Below are 18,261 nucleotides of genomic sequence, written 5' to 3'. Positions count from 1 at the left end.
TTCCTTTTTAGTTCCTCTCTTCATTGTATCTCAGTGTTCCGATCTGACCAGGGCCGTTAGTAACGTGTGTGCATGTGACATGTTCCCTTTTTATCTGACAAGTCATGAATCTCACAAATGAGTTCCCCACTGTTCAGCTCCATGCTTTGTTAAATCACTATTTAAAATGTTGAATAGCTAAAGAAGTTTAATCAGACAAGTGTAATCTGAAGCTTAATTGTGATAGAAAATTCCAGCAGAGTAGTTTTGCCTGCAAATGTTTTTATAAAACATGTTATAAAATAAATGACAAAACATTATCCTATATATATATATATATATATATATATGTTATTTGCAAAAACAACAGTTTCTTTTTTTAAATTATATAATCATGTTTTTGTTGTGTTTTATTGCGTTAGCTGTATTTTTTTTAGTTATTCGTGTTTTTCAAAAAAAAAAAATATATATATATTTTTTTTCATTCTCAGATTCCATATTTTCAAATTTGTTCGCCCAAATATGGTTCTATCCTAACAAACCATTAATCAACGAAAAGCTGATTTATAAATCTTAATTAAAATAAAAAATTACAAACCAAAAAATATGGTTTTGTTGTCCAGGTTTGCATATGTATTAATGTTAGTTAACGTTCTTAATGAAATATTTAATGAAGTTTTACAGATACATGTTTACGTTGAAAGTCCTTATATGTTTTCTTTACAATATATGACAAATTACTTCTAACAAGCAAAAACATCACAGTTAAGATAACAAATAGACAGAGAAAACCCTGACGCGCTTGTATGTGTTTAATGAATGATCAGGATTTACTGTGCTGTGATTGGTGGATTCTTGAAGCGGTGGAGCCAATCATGAGCCGGTAGGAGGAGGAAAGAGGAAGTGAAAACAACATCGGCACTATCTAGCTAGTGCGCTAGAGAAAGGGAGGGAGCGCGACAGCAGCAAACTCCCAAACATCAATCCCTGGAAGGAGGAAAAGTCGCCTCGCCGCTTCAGGTTCGTACGATTTATTTCGTGTTGCCGATTCGCCTGATGTTGATCTGGTGTCGGTGCGATCCCACGCCAGTTCGCGCTATTTCATCCACGCAGGCTGAAGTTTAAACGCTGTAGTGTGCAGCTGTGAGACAGTCATGAATAGGCTCTCTATTGAGCGCGGACAGACAGATTGCAGCGGGTGGAGAGTTTGACAGAGCTCAGTGCATGACACTTCACTTTAAACTCGAAAGAAGACCGTGAGGTCCACAAAGTGTCACAAACATCAGTGGTTTCAGTTAACGATTGATCCTTTTCCAGCAGTGTTAAATTGAGAATGGTGAATTAGAGAGTTCTGCACAATGACAATTACTTCTCTATTGTATTCGTAGGGAAGACAGTGAAATAGAAAACAACATATTTTATGTAGGATACTTTGAAAGCTATTTTGCCCCTAATACGATTTATTTATTTATTTAATGGAACATCCTCGTAGACTTTATTATAAGACTTTAGTTTGGCTGTGACTGTGTATGTGAAATAAAGGTCCCGCATCTTTAAACAGCTCACCCTAATTCTGTAATAGTTTGCTCTTATGTTATTCTGTATATTGCTCGCACTCATGCCGTTACAAACACGAATGACTTATTTCTTCAGTTGAACACAAAAGAAGACGTTAGACATAATTATATTCTCAGTCACCATTTACTTTCATTGTAGGCAAAAATGATGCAATGCAAGTGAATGGTGACTGAGTCTGTCAGTCTTGTTCCTAGTGTCTTACATCGCCTTTTGTGTTCCACGGACGTGAGTAAATGATGACAGATTTTTCATTTTTGGGTGAACTGTGAGGAAACGATGACAGATGTTATATTTTTAGGTGAAATGTCCCTTTAAATACTGAGATTATAGTGCTGATAATCGATAGTCGATTTGAATAATGGAATAAAGAAGGCTACTATTATTATTATTTTCCCAGTTGAATGAAACTGCAATTATTTTACTTAAGACGCAAAATCTAATTATGTGTGGCCTATGTGTTATTAAAATGACTCATACAAAAATAGGCAGTTATATAAAGTAATAAATAAAACGCATCTAAACAAAAACACTGTATGATGGCAAAAAACAAACAGAATAAAACAGTTTAAAAGCCTAGACTGGAAAAAACGTAGAAATTGCAAGTCAATTTCACAAGTAATTACAATGAAACGTCAAGTAACGTGTTGAATTATGACATTTTAGAAAGATTAAAATAATATTTTCATGTAAAATGTATAGTCCAGTACTCTGTTTTATTTAAATCTTTTATTTTAATCCTTTTTTAAATTATTTTTATTTTTTTAACCCAACTTTAGTGGAAGAACACCTTTTGCTTGCTGTAAGGACTTTTTGGCCAATTTTTGCTGTGTCTAACATTTATATAAAATCCCTGTATTTATTTTATTCAAATGAAGGTACTTAATTTTAGGAGGGTGTTTCTCATGTACTATAGGTTTCCTTTTGTAGATTATTATTATTATTATTATTATTATTTTTAACTTATGTTATTTTGGTTTAATTGTATTTATTGATGTCACTGACATGTCCAAACTATTTCTGACATTTGTTGATAACGATTTTTATCATCAACCAATTAGTTTTTTTTAGCCTTATGAGAGACTGTTGAAATACCAGCAGAATTCTTGATACTCCAATATATTGCATGCATATGTATATTGAGGTTTATTCATATAAAATAGCTCTGAAAGTGTGTCAAAATTTAGGAAGAAATGCCATTTGTAAGTGGTAGAAACTTCCATGCCCTCTGGGCAGGAAATAGTTTCTTCCTTTTCATTTCAAAACTATCAGAAGCTCAAAGTCTTCATCTTTTTCATGCATATATTTCCTTGACTTTGTAGTTTGGACGCATGCTGGTCTTGTGGAGTCCAGATGAGAATGTGTTTTGTTGCAGTGGCAGTCTGTTTGTTTTATTCTCATGTCGTTGAGTCACTTTTGTGTCTGGAGGCAAGTGTGAGCCCAGTGTCTTGCCCAATTGGTCCTTAACATCACATGCATGCGCTGTTGGTCTTGAGATGTAAGCATGTTCAGTGCATGTCAGCAGCATGTAGAATGTTTTCTGGGTCAGAAATAATTTAGTCACATCTCAACATTAATGTCAAATGCACGTTTTGCTGTCTATTGGGTGCCACTGTTATTTTTTGTTTTATAGAAAGTGAGAAATAGGACAGGATTGACAGAGAGTAGAGCATGGAAGGAAAATAGTCAGTGTTGCAAGCCAGATTCGAACCCACTAAACCGAAATGAGCAACGTGACACAATGTATCAGAGCTTATACTGCTAGACCACAGTGGTTTGATGTATGTCTGCACTACTTTCAGTTGCTTTTCCCCTCTTTAAAGTTTTTGCATCATGCTAAACTCATAAGGGAGGTGTTTTTAGTCAAGTAAGAACTGCTTCTGCTTTTCATTGTCTTCAGTTGATGTCAGGGGGTTTATCATTGTCTGCGTTTGCGGTGGAGGCAGTAAGTGAGATCAGATGAGTTTTCTAAGAGAGTCAGAAGTTTAAGGAGTCGCTGTGTGAACGGCTCATTGAAATTCTGCACATGTGCAGCATGTATATATAAATTACTTTCTGCAGTTTCTCAGTCTTTCACCTCTGAGTGCAACCTTGCCAATTTATGATGAGTTCTTGACTGCAAGTGTTTCTCTCTCTCTCTCTGTGTGTGTGTGTGTGTTTCACATTCCTTCCTTCTTCCTCACTTTATATCTTTCTCACCACCCAGCCCCCTTATCTCACATCTAAACTCAAGGGGGGAATCTCAAGCGTTCCTTGTCTAATGTGTTCATCGCTGTCTTCTCTTATCTTTCCTGCCACCAAAATAAGAGAAAGGAGGATCTTTGGCTTTGTCTTCCAATGCAGCTCCAGTGTGGTCACGTAGAGAAACTATTGCACTTACAAACAGGAAAAAAGACAGTTGCGTCAGAGGTTGCTACGTGAAAATGATCTGTAATTTAAAACATATTAAAAACATTGATGAATCTATAAAAGGATATTTGTAATTTTATCTGGCAGTAGAATTGTTTATGGTCAGATTGGTCCTCTACTCTATGGATTTTATCCTATGTCGAAACGTGAAACTGAGGAACAGTTTGGGATTTTTAAAAGCAGAAACTGAAAATGTCCTTATGCATACACCAACTAAAGTTCATGCATTCAAATGCATGGTCACAATATGAATTAATATAATTATATCTGAATATATAAGTTGATGCTTAAACATTGTATTGACTTTAAGATGGACTGCTATTTAAGCTAATGAGAATTAGTTTGAAAGTTGTTTTGAAACAATTTGGCAGTCTGTTTTTATCAGGTATACACTGTATTCAGATGTTTAAAAAAAGTCTCTTGAGCTCATCAAGCCAGCATTTATTTGATCAAAAATATATTAAAAACAGTAATATTGTAAAATATTATTGCGATTTTAAATAATTGGCTTGTATTACACTATTGTCAAATGCGATTTATTTCTGTGATGGCAAAATTGAATTTTCCGCATCATTACTCTTCTCTGAAGTGTCACAGAAATCCTTCAGATTTGCTGCTCAGATATTTCTTATAAGATATTTCAAAAGAACAAGTTATTTAACAATTTATTTATGTAACTTTCAAAATGTTGCTTTTTTTTATCAATCTAATATATCATCCCTGCATTAATTGATCTCTTAAATAACTGACCCAAAAAGTGTGTCCAAACACATTTAGAATTCACTCATAATTGAGCAGTTCCCTTTCTGAAAAAGTGTTGATCTTGCAATTAAATATGTACAATATATAAATCTTATGCTTTCCAGCATGACAATATCTCTTCCACTGCATAAAAGCAGATTGCTATTTCTTCTCATGGCTCCAGATATCATCTGATGGGCATCAGCAGCGTCCCTCCAGCAAAGCCTGGCAAGATCAATTTCCTGGTTTAGTGGATAATGTTGCAGCGCATGTAATTACTGCTTCTGGCAATACATTAATTACAGATGCAGACAAGTTTAAATGAAGGTGTTAATGTCGCTTAATAAGTGTCAGTGGAAGCGTAAAGAAAATCTATGATGCTGTCGTCGTTTTATTGGGTTGAAAGTGACCATTCACTTCCATGCTTTGGATGATGAATATCAATGGGAGTCTAAAACCAGGTTTGTAGAAAGCTTTAGTTATTGTTCAAACGGGGCCAGTGTCTTGTGTTTGGTTTTACTTTTGTCTAAACATCCTCTGTGACTGGGTTGGGCTTCATTTCTGGCCTGTGCAAGTGACAGGCAGGATTTTCTTCGCACCTGTGCTCTCGGGAAGCCAGTGATCCTGCGGCGTTGCTTGTATGTATCAACATTTGGTTTAACTGGTCCTGCTGGTACTGATTTGGCCCAGTCTGCCGTCTCTGAGCGGGCACAGATAGTCTCTGTGAGCCTCAGGTCACCGCAGCTGCACGCTTACGATCGTCCCAGCTGTGCACTCCAGCTGTGTGCTCGCAGTGCTCTTATCATGCCATCTCATCACTTAGCCAAGACTTTTAGGCCATTAAACGAGCAAGAGGTCTGGAATGGCCGTATTAACAGTGTTGGAGCATGTGTGGGGATCAACACAAATCCAGCTGTGATCCTCTCCACGAGGATCCTGCAGTTTTAAAGTAGGGTACTAATGGCCCACATCTTGATCCACTTTTCTAGGACTTCATCTTGGGTTAAGATTCGTCTCATTTTTGTTGTGAGCCATTGGATTGTAGGTGTTTTCTGGTGTGCTGATTCACTGGCTCTCTGTAAACACATAGAGACCCGCAGCATCACCTGTGGTGTTTTGCTTCAGGTCAGACCGTGAGCTCAGTGTGAGTCAGAGAGAATAGAAGAAGAGAGACGCGGCAGGACAAGTGCAAAACTGCATGTTTATTAAATGGATTAGTTAGCTGAGTAACTGTTGTTGAGGGAATTTGGTTAATGACATGATGTTTTTTTTTTTTTTTGCCATTCAGAAATACAATGACTTAAACCTCTTCTCTAAGGGTGTTCACCCCAAAAAAGAAAAAGAAAATCAGTCCATGTTTTACTCACCCTCAAGGCATAGGTGTATATGTCTTTCTTCTTTCAGATGAATCCAATCTGAGTTCTGTTAGCAATCTTCCTTGCTCTTCCAAGCTTTATAATTGGCATGGGCAGATGCTTTTCTTCAGTGATTCAATAGATCACAAATCTCAGAGTTGGGATCACATTATGGTTTTTGAGCCATGGAGCAGATTGGTTTTCGGATCAGCAAGAAAAAAAACTGATATTTTGTGTTCCATAAGTACGATACCACAGCAAAAACTCTTAGCCTAAGGAAGTTCACACATTATTAAAGAGACAAATGAACAGCCGGTAAAAATAATCGGCTACAATTACAAGTATAGATGTATATAACATTTTATTTTTTTAGAAATGTCATATAACCCCTTTAAGATTAGGAGTAATTAAATGCAAAAAAAAAAAATGTTGTAAAGGCTATCAAAACCAAAAGAAATCAACATAAAACACACAGAGTACATTTCTGTGTTTAATTGACCATTTTTATACTCTGCCCTGGATGTATCCAAAAATACATGCATGTAAATGTAAGATATAAGGATGAGAGAAAGAGGAAGTGAAAGTTTGGACAGGATGCTAGGAGCACTGCTGTCATCAAAGCTCTAGGTTTCTTTGTCTTTGTGTCTGTCTCGTTCTCTCTCAGGGTCAGTGAGGTCTAACAGCATCGCATGCCTTTCCAAGAATGTTTGTTTGCACAAAAAGGAAAACGCTGCACCCCCATTTTGGCTTTCTTCCTGTTGATGAGCATCATTAGGACTAATTACATTAAGCCTCAGTGGAGATGTTTGTGCTGGGTGTGTCAGACATGCGCTATATGAATCTAGAGGATATACTGTACGTTGCTCTTTTATACTTCACAAGGTTCCATTTAAAGACGGATGATTCATCAAAAAGATTTGTTTCACCAGAGCCAAATGCAGCCTGATACTGTCACAAAAGACAAAGGCAGTGCCTTTTGTGATGGCATCAGGCTGTGTTTGGTTGCAATTTGAGGAGGGTAGACGCAAACATTGGGAATGAATTTGTCATCGCTGTCTGGTTTTGACTTAAAAACCTTTGTGGATAAAGATCTAGGAGACTGTAATGTGCTTGCAAGGAATTTTATTCACTGTTGGAGTGCATGTCAGAGATGATGAGACTCTTTTTACTGAGTGATGGTGAATGTGCAGCAGTAAACAGCGGGTGTCTCAGTGTAAACAAATGAAGCAGTATCACTGCAGATAGTGATGAGTGCACGCTACAGTATAAATACAGTTACATTTGCAGAGGGTTTTAAAGATGGAGAAACTTTTTTGATATTTTTGATAACGGAATTTTCATTAGCTTTGGGGAATGATTTCTGTGTTAATATTTTAAACTGCTATTTTTTATAAAAAAAATGCTCAATGTAAATTATTATAATGTATTATTTTATGTAATATTTATATAAAATATCAAAGAATAGTTTAAAATGTTTAATAATAATAATGGGGTCCTATGAAATCTGTTTATTTTTCCCAAATTCAGTTTGGGAATTTTAAAAATGTTTTTATGTTATAATTACATTTTATTAATCAATAAGAATTTTTTTAAATAATTGAATTTGTGAAATTTCCACACATAAACAACTATTTATAAAAAACAAAAAACAAACAAACAAAAAAATAACGCGTAAGGACATATGAAATGCGTAAAAAAAAAAATCTCCCAAATTATTTTTTATTTTTATCAAATTCTGTGTATTCCATACATTTTCTGGATTCCATTTTTAATAGTTTTAATGATATTTTAATATTCATTTTTGTTTGTTTTTGTTTTTATAAATAGTTGTTTATGTGTGGAAATTTCACAAATTCAATTATTAAAAAAAATTCTTATATATATATATATAAGAAATCAGAAACAATGTTCTGTACATTTACAATAAGGTATTTTGTCTGCTAAGTATTCATTTAAAGTCATGTTTTAATAGTAATTTTATTAGTAGTAGTTGATGAACTATCTTTACAATAAGCAATATTTCTGTCACAGTTTCTTCAAGTTGAACCAAACTTTTATTTTGACGGGTTGCTGTGAACACCTTAAAAATTTTCATTGCATATGATACAACGATGTTTAAAAAAAAAAAAAAAAAAAGGTAAATCAAAATCTTGCGCCATTCATTTACAAAGAAACATAGAACATGAAAGATTCATTTAAATAGTATCTCTGCAGCTTAATATTCATAGACATTAGCACAAAAAGTGTTTCGATCTAAACGTACTGACCTACTTTTAATTAGTTTATTCAAAATTGGCCACATTCTGTGACACTCCATAGTCATCTAGTGTCATCTAAATGTTGATTCACATGGTGTGTTCCAGGATTGTTTGGTTAACCTGCATCCATCTGTGAACCTGCTGGCGGGTGTCTAGTGCCGCCCGTATGTGAGGATAGAGCTGGTATCTGTACTAAACCACTCCTTTTAGTGCTCCGTAAGATGTCTAGAGCTTGAGCTCAGCGATAACATAACTTCTCTAAATGCACTAGAGCTTGTCAAGTTGTGTCTCGTGAAATTACAATCCTACTGATCAAAATCTGAGGCTTGTGAAGAAGATATGCACATTTGCAGAAGTTGGCCATATGTACCCATCTGCAGGGCCTAAAGCTGCATACACAAATGGCTGCTGGGAGGGGCTTGTTTTTTTTGGAATAAGGTGCTGGAATGTCTCCTCTGAAAACATGGTTGACCTGAGCTACTGTTCTGCTAGGAATGTTCTGCAGGTGGTTTTCTTCACTGCCGTTCTGCTGTTTCTTTTTTTCCACTCACTCTTCTGTGTCTATCCATTTGTTTTTCGTCTCTGTCAGGCTGCTGTGAACTCTGGCAGACGGTGCATCTGTCTGCTGACCACCTGCTGTAGACATTGTCACAGTGTCTGACCCCTGACAGCCCTGTTTCTGCACGGCATGTTTGTTTGTGTGTTTAAGTGAGCACTGTTGCAGAAATCTAACTCTGTCCGGTGTCAAAATAAAATATAAAAAATAAAATGAAAAATAGATCTTGAATTATTGATGTATTATGATTAAATCTTTCAATACAGGCCACGTTTTTTTTACATTCACCTGAGGCTTTTTTATTGTCGCAGTTCTTTGTTTACATGTCTGAACTGGAGTCACGTTAGAGCCACTGTTTCTGAAAAAAAAAACAAAAGAAACTGCACATCCGTCCTCAGTGGAGAGGAAATGGAGTATAGAGTCAGGTTAGCTGCTTCCTGTGCTGCCTATTGTGCACGCTCATCTATTTCCTGTTATAACGGATGCGTCAAATGTTTTTCCAGAGATGAGTGCTATGTTCTTTCCTGTTTGATCACATCGTAATGACATTCAACAGGTGTTACTACTCTCTCCATGGCCTGAACAGGACTCTGCCTTTTATCGCTGATGTAATAGATTTAATATGAACAATTGTGTAATAAGAGAATCTTCAACATTTTGAGAACAGTGGCAGACATGAAGTCATTTTATGATGCATTTTCTAATTGTTCTGTTCACCTTAAAAAAAAAAAACACTTCACTTCCCAAGCTGAATCAGTGTCATGATGCCCCTTTTTGTATGGATGATACATTTGTTTTAAAGTATATACAAATGTAATTCACACTTATAATTATTTGAATACACCTTCTATGATGAGCGTGTTTTTATTTTCTACATTAAAATTAATTTTTATAATTTAGTTTTTCTCTGGTTTTAAGTAAAAAATATTGTTAATTTGTTGTTATTTATATAATATTATAGTATTTGTTTTTTTTTATTATTAGCTTTTGTTGTTTAATTTTTTAATTAAAAAAATTGTTGTTATTTATATAATATTATAGTATTTGTTTTTTTATTATTAGCTTTTGTTGTTTTAATTTTAATTGTTTAATTTTAGTTCTGTGCTTTTTGTAATTTTTAAGTAACTTATTACAAATTAATACATATATTAAAAAAACCTTTAAGTCATATGGTGCAACTAACATTCAGAAACGTGCTGAAAAAGAAACCCAAAACAGGAAATGATATCATTCATAGCCCATTATTACTGTTTGTGAAGTCACTTTAGATGCTGGATACATTTTGACAACTAAGGGTTAAATCATGATGTAGAATGTAAAATGTCATGTGGTGCGACTCAACAATAACTATATTTATCCATTAGATTATAATATTTGTTAAAAAAAATACCTTGAAATATACATTTAAACAGTTTTATGAAAAGATGTATATGTACTTTAGACAGTTTTAAGCGCGCTTTAAACTAGATTTCATGTACGGTCTTCTTTGTCATTGTCCCAAAATCAAACAACAAGAAAAAAGGTGCTCATGCCTATAATAGATCCACACCAACTGAAGGATGTCCTTGAGAGATGGAAACGGTACCACCATGAAGAATAACAGCCCAAAGCAAACCCCAATGAATGGGTAGAGCAGGGCTGAGGCCCAAAGATGAAAGCGTGTGTGGGCACACACACATAATGAAGGCTGGCATTGCGATGGGCGTTTCCAGTGAAGGCAGTTTGACTGAGGAGAAGATCCTAGAAATGGACAGTGGAAAGGCCTGTGTTTGGTCTCGGCCCCTGATGATGGGGGGATGGTTGGTGAAAGACCAGATACAGCTGGGGGTTTGGGAGGAGCAAGGGACAGCTGGTTTATGTGTGTGTGTGTGTGTGTGTGTGTGTTAAGCACAGTGTCTCTTTGTTCCCCTCCCCTCTGACTGGCACCGACCGGATCATTTAAGACTACAGCCGTTCATTGGCACCTCAGGTTCAGGAACAGTCTGGCGACTCTACAGTACGGCTGCACTCTGCAGGGAAGATGCTTTGAAGGTTAGAAGGCCCAGCAGACAATGATCTGTGCCAGCACTCCCACAGCGCGCAGTGTTTCCATTGCACGCTATTATTGCCCAAATTACAGTACTTGGGATAATTATGTATATATATAAAATATAATGCTTGGTATGGAAGCATAAACTTTACTGTCGCTGAATGATAGTTCTTCAGGACTGAGATCTTCAGAAAATCCCGTCAGTCAAGGCTCAGTGCAGGTTAAAGCATTGCTTTTGACCCTGAAACACTTCGTTTGTGGAACTCTGAGGGTTTATTTTCATTGCTCTCAAGAATATTTTCCACTAATGGCGGGATAGTAGAGGAAAATTTCTGTCAAATTGTCGGGTTAAGCCTTGTAGTTTTACAGAGCGAGGCTCGTTTCTCGAAGACTTTTTCTGTACTTAAATGGGCCGTGTATTAGAACCAGTTGCTTGAAGTGGGACGCGTAAAAATAGCATCAAATCAATCACAGAATGTTCCAGACTCGTGCAGGTCTCGATTCAGGATAAATGAACCCATCAGGGATTGCGGTGACATGTTGCTCTATATTTTCAGTGCTCAAGATCTAGAATTGCTGGCTAAAATGGGTAGAATCGTAACCCCTTACAGTGAGTTTATAGTATGTAATTTGCTTTGTCATAGTGGCCTTGTTGGGTTTGCAGACTTACCCTGCTAGATGTGCGTGTGTGTTATTAGTGGTGCTTGCTAATGCAGGAATCACTGTTATAGGTTTACTGAAGGTTGAGGGTTTTGAACAAACATATGACTCTTTCTTTTAGACTTGTAGCTGTGAACTTGTCTTGCAATGTTCGTGCCACATGCATGAATAATAGCTAAAATTTTTAACTTGTGGAGGAAAGGTTGGATGTTTATTTTTTTAAGAGATTGGGCAGATCAAAGAGAGAAACAGCATATAGGGACAAGAAGACAATTGAGAGTAGACAATTGAATTTAAAACCGGGCCAGCAGATAACCACCTAGCAACAATCCACAACCCCTTAGGAACAGCACAGTAACAGGCTACTGTAAAAACCTTAGCAACTACACTTCGAAACACTAAAAACAATGCAGGACGGCCTTAGAAATAGATTTAATTTTGGGTGGTAGCTACACTATTTTAATATTTATTAAAACTGATGTAACGTTCATTTTAAATCTGAGATATTCACCCTGCATAAACAGCAACAAAACTGACACGTTCAAGACCCAGAAAGGTTTAATTTTCTGAAGTTACGAAAATACTTTTTGTGTGCCAAGAAAACAAAATAATTGCATGCGTGTGCTGCTGCTGACGTAGAACATGTATGCCCTGTTGCATGCGTCATTGTCCTCTTGATAATGGTGGAGAATGGGACAAGGAGGAAAAGAATGGTTGAATAAAGTAATTATTTTTGTTTTATCTGCGCACAAATTTATTCTTGTCACATGGACTATTGTAACAATGTCTTTACTGACTTTCTGGGTCTTAAAAGTGGTAGTTGCTTTGCTGTTTATGCAGGGTCCAAAAGCTCTTGGATTTCACCAAAAATATCTTAATTTGTGCTCCAAAGATGAATGTAGATCTTACGAGTTCGGAAAAACATGATGGTGAGTAATGACAGAATTTTCATTTCTGGGTGAACTAACTCGTTAAATTTATTTAATTTCATTTCCAAGGCAACATTTCAAGTTTTCACCACATCTTTAAGTTTTTGTCTAGCATTTATAATGAATTTTATTTCAATTAATAGTTTTAGTTAACAAAAAAGTTGACAGCAACATGTAAAAAAAAAAAATCCAAACAAACAAAAACCCTGAAATCATCTTAGCAACTGTAAGTGATGTGTTAAAGGGATAGTTCTGTCAGTAATTCCAATCGTCCCTCATGTCATTCCAATCCTGTAAGACCTTTGTTTATCTTTGGAACACAAATTAAGATATTTTTTTATTAGATCCGAGAGCTCTCAGACTGCCCATAGACAGCAACTCAACTGCAATGTTCCCAGGTTGGAAGAAGAAGAAGAACAGAAGAGACTTGCTGAAGAAGAATTGTTGAATAAAGCTGTTAATTTAGTTTTCTTTGCACACAACAAGTATTTTCGTAGCTTCATAAAATTACGGTTGAAACGCTGATGCACATGAACTGTTTTACCAATGTCGTTGCTACGTTTCTGGACCAAGGTGTTGTGCCAAATTCTGACCCCCCCCCAGATTATTACCCTCCTAGTATTGATAGGTTTAGGGTTAGGTAGGGGTTAGGATTAGGCAATCATGTCACAAGGGGGTAATAACTTGGCAGGGGGTCTTAAGCGTGCATAACATGGGAAAATTGCAGTTGTGTCGCTGTGTATGGAAGTGTCTGAGAGCTCTCAGATTTAATCAAAAATATCTTAATTTGTGCTCCAAAGATGAATGAAGGTTTTACCGGTTTGAAACAACGTGAGGATTAGTGATGACAGAATTTTTATTTTTGGGTGAACTAACGCTTTAAAAATCACTCTGAACACCTTAGCAATGTCAAAGCAAAACCCTGACATACTGGCTGCATCTAAAAACTAAAAAATGCTTCCTTTGGAGGATGCATTCCAGGTTAGTAAAGCATCAAGGGCATGCTTGAATCCAGCGTTAGCTTCGCTTCCTGTCTACTGCGATGCCTTCATCTAGTTGATTTTTGAAGCCAGCATAAATGTACCCTTTTTCTTGAAATCCCACAATCCTGTGCATTCACTTCTGTGACAGTTGAGCTAAAAATAAAAAACGGCATCTGAAAGTTGCAGTCGGTGGTCAATTTCTGTGTAAATGCAGGTTGCTGGCCAACTTCTCTAAACTTCTGTCTTTTGTAGCAAGACATTTTGCAGTAATTACATATTCACTTATCTTCAAAGCTTTCTCAGATTTGCTGTCATAAACTCTCCCTGGATGATTCCTCAGATGTTATTTATGATGTTTTAATTGATTCAATAGATGCAGGAACATGTTTCCATTACCTAAACTGGAACTGACCAGTGTTGCGTGAATAGAAAACAAAACACTGACAGCTGAATGTAATTTGGCTTGAATCTGTAGACAAAGCTCTGGACAGAACAGTATTGGCCCTGTAAAGACTTCAAACTAAACTGGATCTTCAGGTTTCTAGCTGTCAGAAGACTGTAGAACTACAATAGGAAAGTAAGCGGCCTCATTCATACTCGCACACGGTTTGTTCACCCTACAGATGTCAAGTCTGCATGCTTGCAGACCCCTCCAGCCGAGAGCCTGGGAACCCCAACATCACCATTAACAAACTGACGGATGCCATTCATCTTTACGTTGCATGACTGATTATTCATGCTATGATCCCATGTGAAATGGCACTGTTTATTTTCATGTTGTCTGTGACTCCTGCTGTTATCCGTATCCTGAAATCATCGTCTGGCTCCACGTTACGCTGACTGTTGAAGCAGAATGCTCATCATCTTCTGAGCAGAGCAATCTAGAGTCGTTTAGAGATGCTTCTCTGGTGTGTATCACTGTATCCCTGCTCTGACAGACATATCAGAGCTCAATGAAACCAATGAAAATGAGTGCTTTGATAAAATGGGAGTAATGATGACAAACCTTGAAATGAAGTAAGGAATAACATCGTTAAAATAGTCCATGTAATTCGTAGTTCAACTATATTGTTATGAAGCTACAGGAATACTGCGCAAAAGAATACAAAAATGAGGACTTTATTCAACAACTTCTTCTTTTCTTTACCAGTCTTCAATGCAAATTTACTGGAAACATCAGGAAAAGACACAGGAACTCATCGGTGAAACAAAAGTAGCACAGAAATCGTTTCATTGGAGTTTCTGTTTGTAGAAGACTGGATCAGTCTGGTTTGTGGTATGTGGTTTTCTTGTAAAAGTGAGGAAGGGTGTATCGCTCTAGCATTGTGTTGGTTCACACATTTCTCTAGAACCAGTTCCACACTATACGGTTTGTTGTATATTTGTAGTTCCGGAATGAATGAATGAAGTTCATGTTGAAACCTGTCCTGATATGATCTTGTCTCCAGTCTATGGATTGGGTTTGTCTTCAACCGTCACTCTCCTTGTGCTCATATGAACTCAAGACGATCAAAGAATTACGTGACCAAACGCTTTGTAATGTTTCATTCATTCCAAGAGAGCGTTCCGCTGTGTTTATCCGCAGCTGGCCTGATGCATCATTTTCAGGCATGTTTCTGACAATTGTATAAGTGGGAATTTGGAAAAGGGAATTTATGATTTCAAGCAGATGAGAATAGAGAGGGTTGTCATGACCCACCTCGACAGACACAAATAAAGCCTTGACTTTTATGGTGGATCCATCCTCACAATTATTTATATGCCAGGGGAAACAAGTTCTTCCACTTCCCTTTTTTTTTCTTTTGTAAGTTAACATTAAACTGACTTGGAAAGAAGTCTTTTGTTTTACTTCCACAATTGTTAAAAAAAATCTTAGATATTGTGTTTTGGATGCCTGTTCTGGGAACGGTCCAGATGCATTGCAGATGAGAGAAATATGCCTCTCATGTGATTCCTAATGACTGTTAAATCTTCTTGCTAAATTTGTAATATATTAGTTACATTGTCTACAGCAAGCGGCACTATAATTGTTACTCATTTGGTTGCTCTTTGAAAAACTCTGAACCCTGAGGAACAAACTTTGTTGTGTAATTATCCCACACTGTTTGTGCTGTAGACATTAATGATGCATACTCTTAGACATTTGTGGGTGAGCTCTTTTGAATAGACCCGGTAAGAAAACACCTATATATATTTCATTGTTTGACACTTTTAGTTTAATGGTAATTTTATATTAGTATAATATAATTATAAATGCAATATAAATTTTTTTAACATAGTGTAATTTAATATACACTATTGCTTAAAAGTTTCGGGTCAATGAGATTTAAAAAAAATGTTTTTAAAGGATATTTTATGCTACATTTATTTGATAAAAAAAAAATATATATATATTTTTAAATGTTGTTAAATATTATCACAATTTAAAATAATTTACCTATTTTAAGATGTAATTTATTCCTGTGATCGCAAAGCTGGATTTTCAGCATCATTACTTCAGTATTTAGTGTCACATGATCCTTCAGAAATCATTCTAATATGCTGATTGAGTTTATAATTTAATGAATTTATAATTAGGACCAAGGCTGAAAACAATTGTGCTGTGTCATGTTTTTTTTTTAATTTTATTTATTTATTTATTTATTTATTTTTGTGTGAAAACAGCAGTAATTCTTTGCAGGATTTTTTGAATAGAAAGAGGCATTTATTTGAATTTTGAAATATTTAGTAAAATTATAAATATCATTAGAATATTATATTTGTAACAATATTTAATGCATCCTTGCTGAATACAAAATTAAACTTTCGAACTTTTAAAATAATATATATTTTTATATGTTACCACCCTAAACTTTTGAAATATACAATATAATATAATATAATAGTTGTAATATGGTACATGGTGCTATTTAGTTTATTGTTAGTGAAAGATGAGATGCATTGTTGAACAAGCTCTTCTTTCCTTTCTTTTTCATTGAAGAGCTTGTTTCATAACCCACATGTTTGTGTAATTCAGTACTTAATATAGCGCTCACTGTTTCTGAAAGAACAGTTTCTGATCAATGCTGCCCACTCCATCCCACTCTGTGGTAAGTGCACCTGAGGGCAGCGCTTGCATCGCCTGCGTTTAACATTCATCAGCGGTTGTAACACTTTGCCTGTGCCACAGCCTGCTAAATAAAGGTTTTGTGCTTCTCACTGGAGAGACCCACACCTCTTCCATCTCCTCGGCCCGAGGCCATCTTCATACAAATCAACAGGCATGGTTTCCCAAACAGGGTCTGTCCGTCAGGGCTGGTGTCAAACAGTCAGAAGCTAGCATTGTGTGATGCCTACAACAGCCAGAGGTCAGCAGCACATTTACAGCATGGATTCGCCCGGAGGCTTGTTCCCTCTTTCTGAGAACACAACTCATTCATGAGACGTGTTCATTGATTGTACTCCATTAGCTCTTCCCCATTAACTGATCGGTCGAAAGTTTTGTTTAGTTTCCTTGTACTAGTCCGAGATTATAAAAGCTAAGATGACTTGCATTGCTTTTTGGATATATGTTCAGAGTTTCATACATAGATTAAAAATGGTTTATATTTGAAATAATTTGATTATAGTTATTGTAGGTTTATCTAAAGAGTAACATAGCAAATTATAAGAGATTGACAGTATATGATGGGAGTAAAATTTAGTGGTTCTTCTTATATCTATAGAACACCTGAATTTAAACATGCCCCAAAATATGGATGAAATGATTAAAAATGTTTTATTTATTTATTTAGATATCAAAATAGGTTTTGGATAAAATAATTTAAGTTAATCTAAATGCATAGTAATTAATTCTATATATACATTTAGTGTAATTGAGTAGAAATATTAAAATAGTGCATTAATTATAATAATTACAAAAAATGTGATTTATTATCAACAACAATAATTTGCATGTCTCATGTGTATATAATGAATAAATACTCATATTAATTATTCTAAATACAAATTGTCATATAATTAAGGACCACTGTTACAGTGCATAAAGTGACAAGATATTATTATTATTATTATTATTATTATTAATAATAATAATGATAATAAAATGATTATTTATTATTAACAACAACAACATGTATGTGTGTGTATATAATGAATACATACTAATATTAATTATACTAAATATAAATTATCTTATAATTAAGTACCAATGTTAAAGTGCAAAATAATTATTAAAATGTGTCCATTTATAATAATAAACTTTATTTTTAATATTAGTATTATTAACAACAACAGCAGCATGTGTATATAATGTATAAATACTTATCGTAATTCTATAAATAAATTGTTTAGTATAATTAAGTGTAAATATTTAGGCAGTGCAAAATTGCAAAAAAAATTATTAGTATTAACAATAATATATTTGTATATAATAATTAAATACTAATATTTCTCATATTCTGTATACAAATTGTCTTATAATAAAGTACAAATATTAAAGTGCATAATTATTCAAGTGGCGGGATATTATTAATAGTAATCATAGCAATAACTTTTATTATTATTATTAATCCTTAATAATTATTAATTAACAATACTATGTGTATAAAGTGAATAAATACTAATATGTATTCTATGAATTTAGTATAAATGAGTTTAAATAATAATGTGCAAAATATAAACAAATTATGTATGTATATTTATTTAATATTATTTATTTATTATTATACCCCGTCACTTTTTTAATCATTATTATGCTCTTTTAACATTTGTACTTAATTAGACGACAATTTATATGTACAATTATT

General features: G+C 35.0%; 1 protein-coding gene across 2 annotated transcripts in view; it reads left to right on the top strand.

Annotated features, from left to right (window-relative positions):
- Positions 1-852: 852 nt before the first annotated feature.
- elmo1 (engulfment and cell motility 1 (ced-12 homolog, C. elegans)) overlaps positions 853-18,261 on the top strand; it is an 80,729-nt gene continuing 63,320 nt past the window's right edge. For both annotated transcript variants that reach the window (XM_052583231.1, XM_052583228.1), the window contains exon 1: positions 853-999. The gene's annotated coding sequence lies outside the window, so the exon portion shown is untranslated. The remainder of the gene's footprint in view (positions 1,000-18,261) is intronic.

This window comes from Carassius gibelio, chromosome B19, assembly GCF_023724105.1.
Source record: "Carassius gibelio isolate Cgi1373 ecotype wild population from Czech Republic chromosome B19, carGib1.2-hapl.c, whole genome shotgun sequence".
NCBI classification, from domain to species: Eukaryota; Metazoa; Chordata; class Actinopteri; order Cypriniformes; family Cyprinidae; genus Carassius; species Carassius gibelio.
Note: the sequence above shows the minus strand (reverse complement) of the source record. Positions and strands in the feature narration are given on the sequence as shown.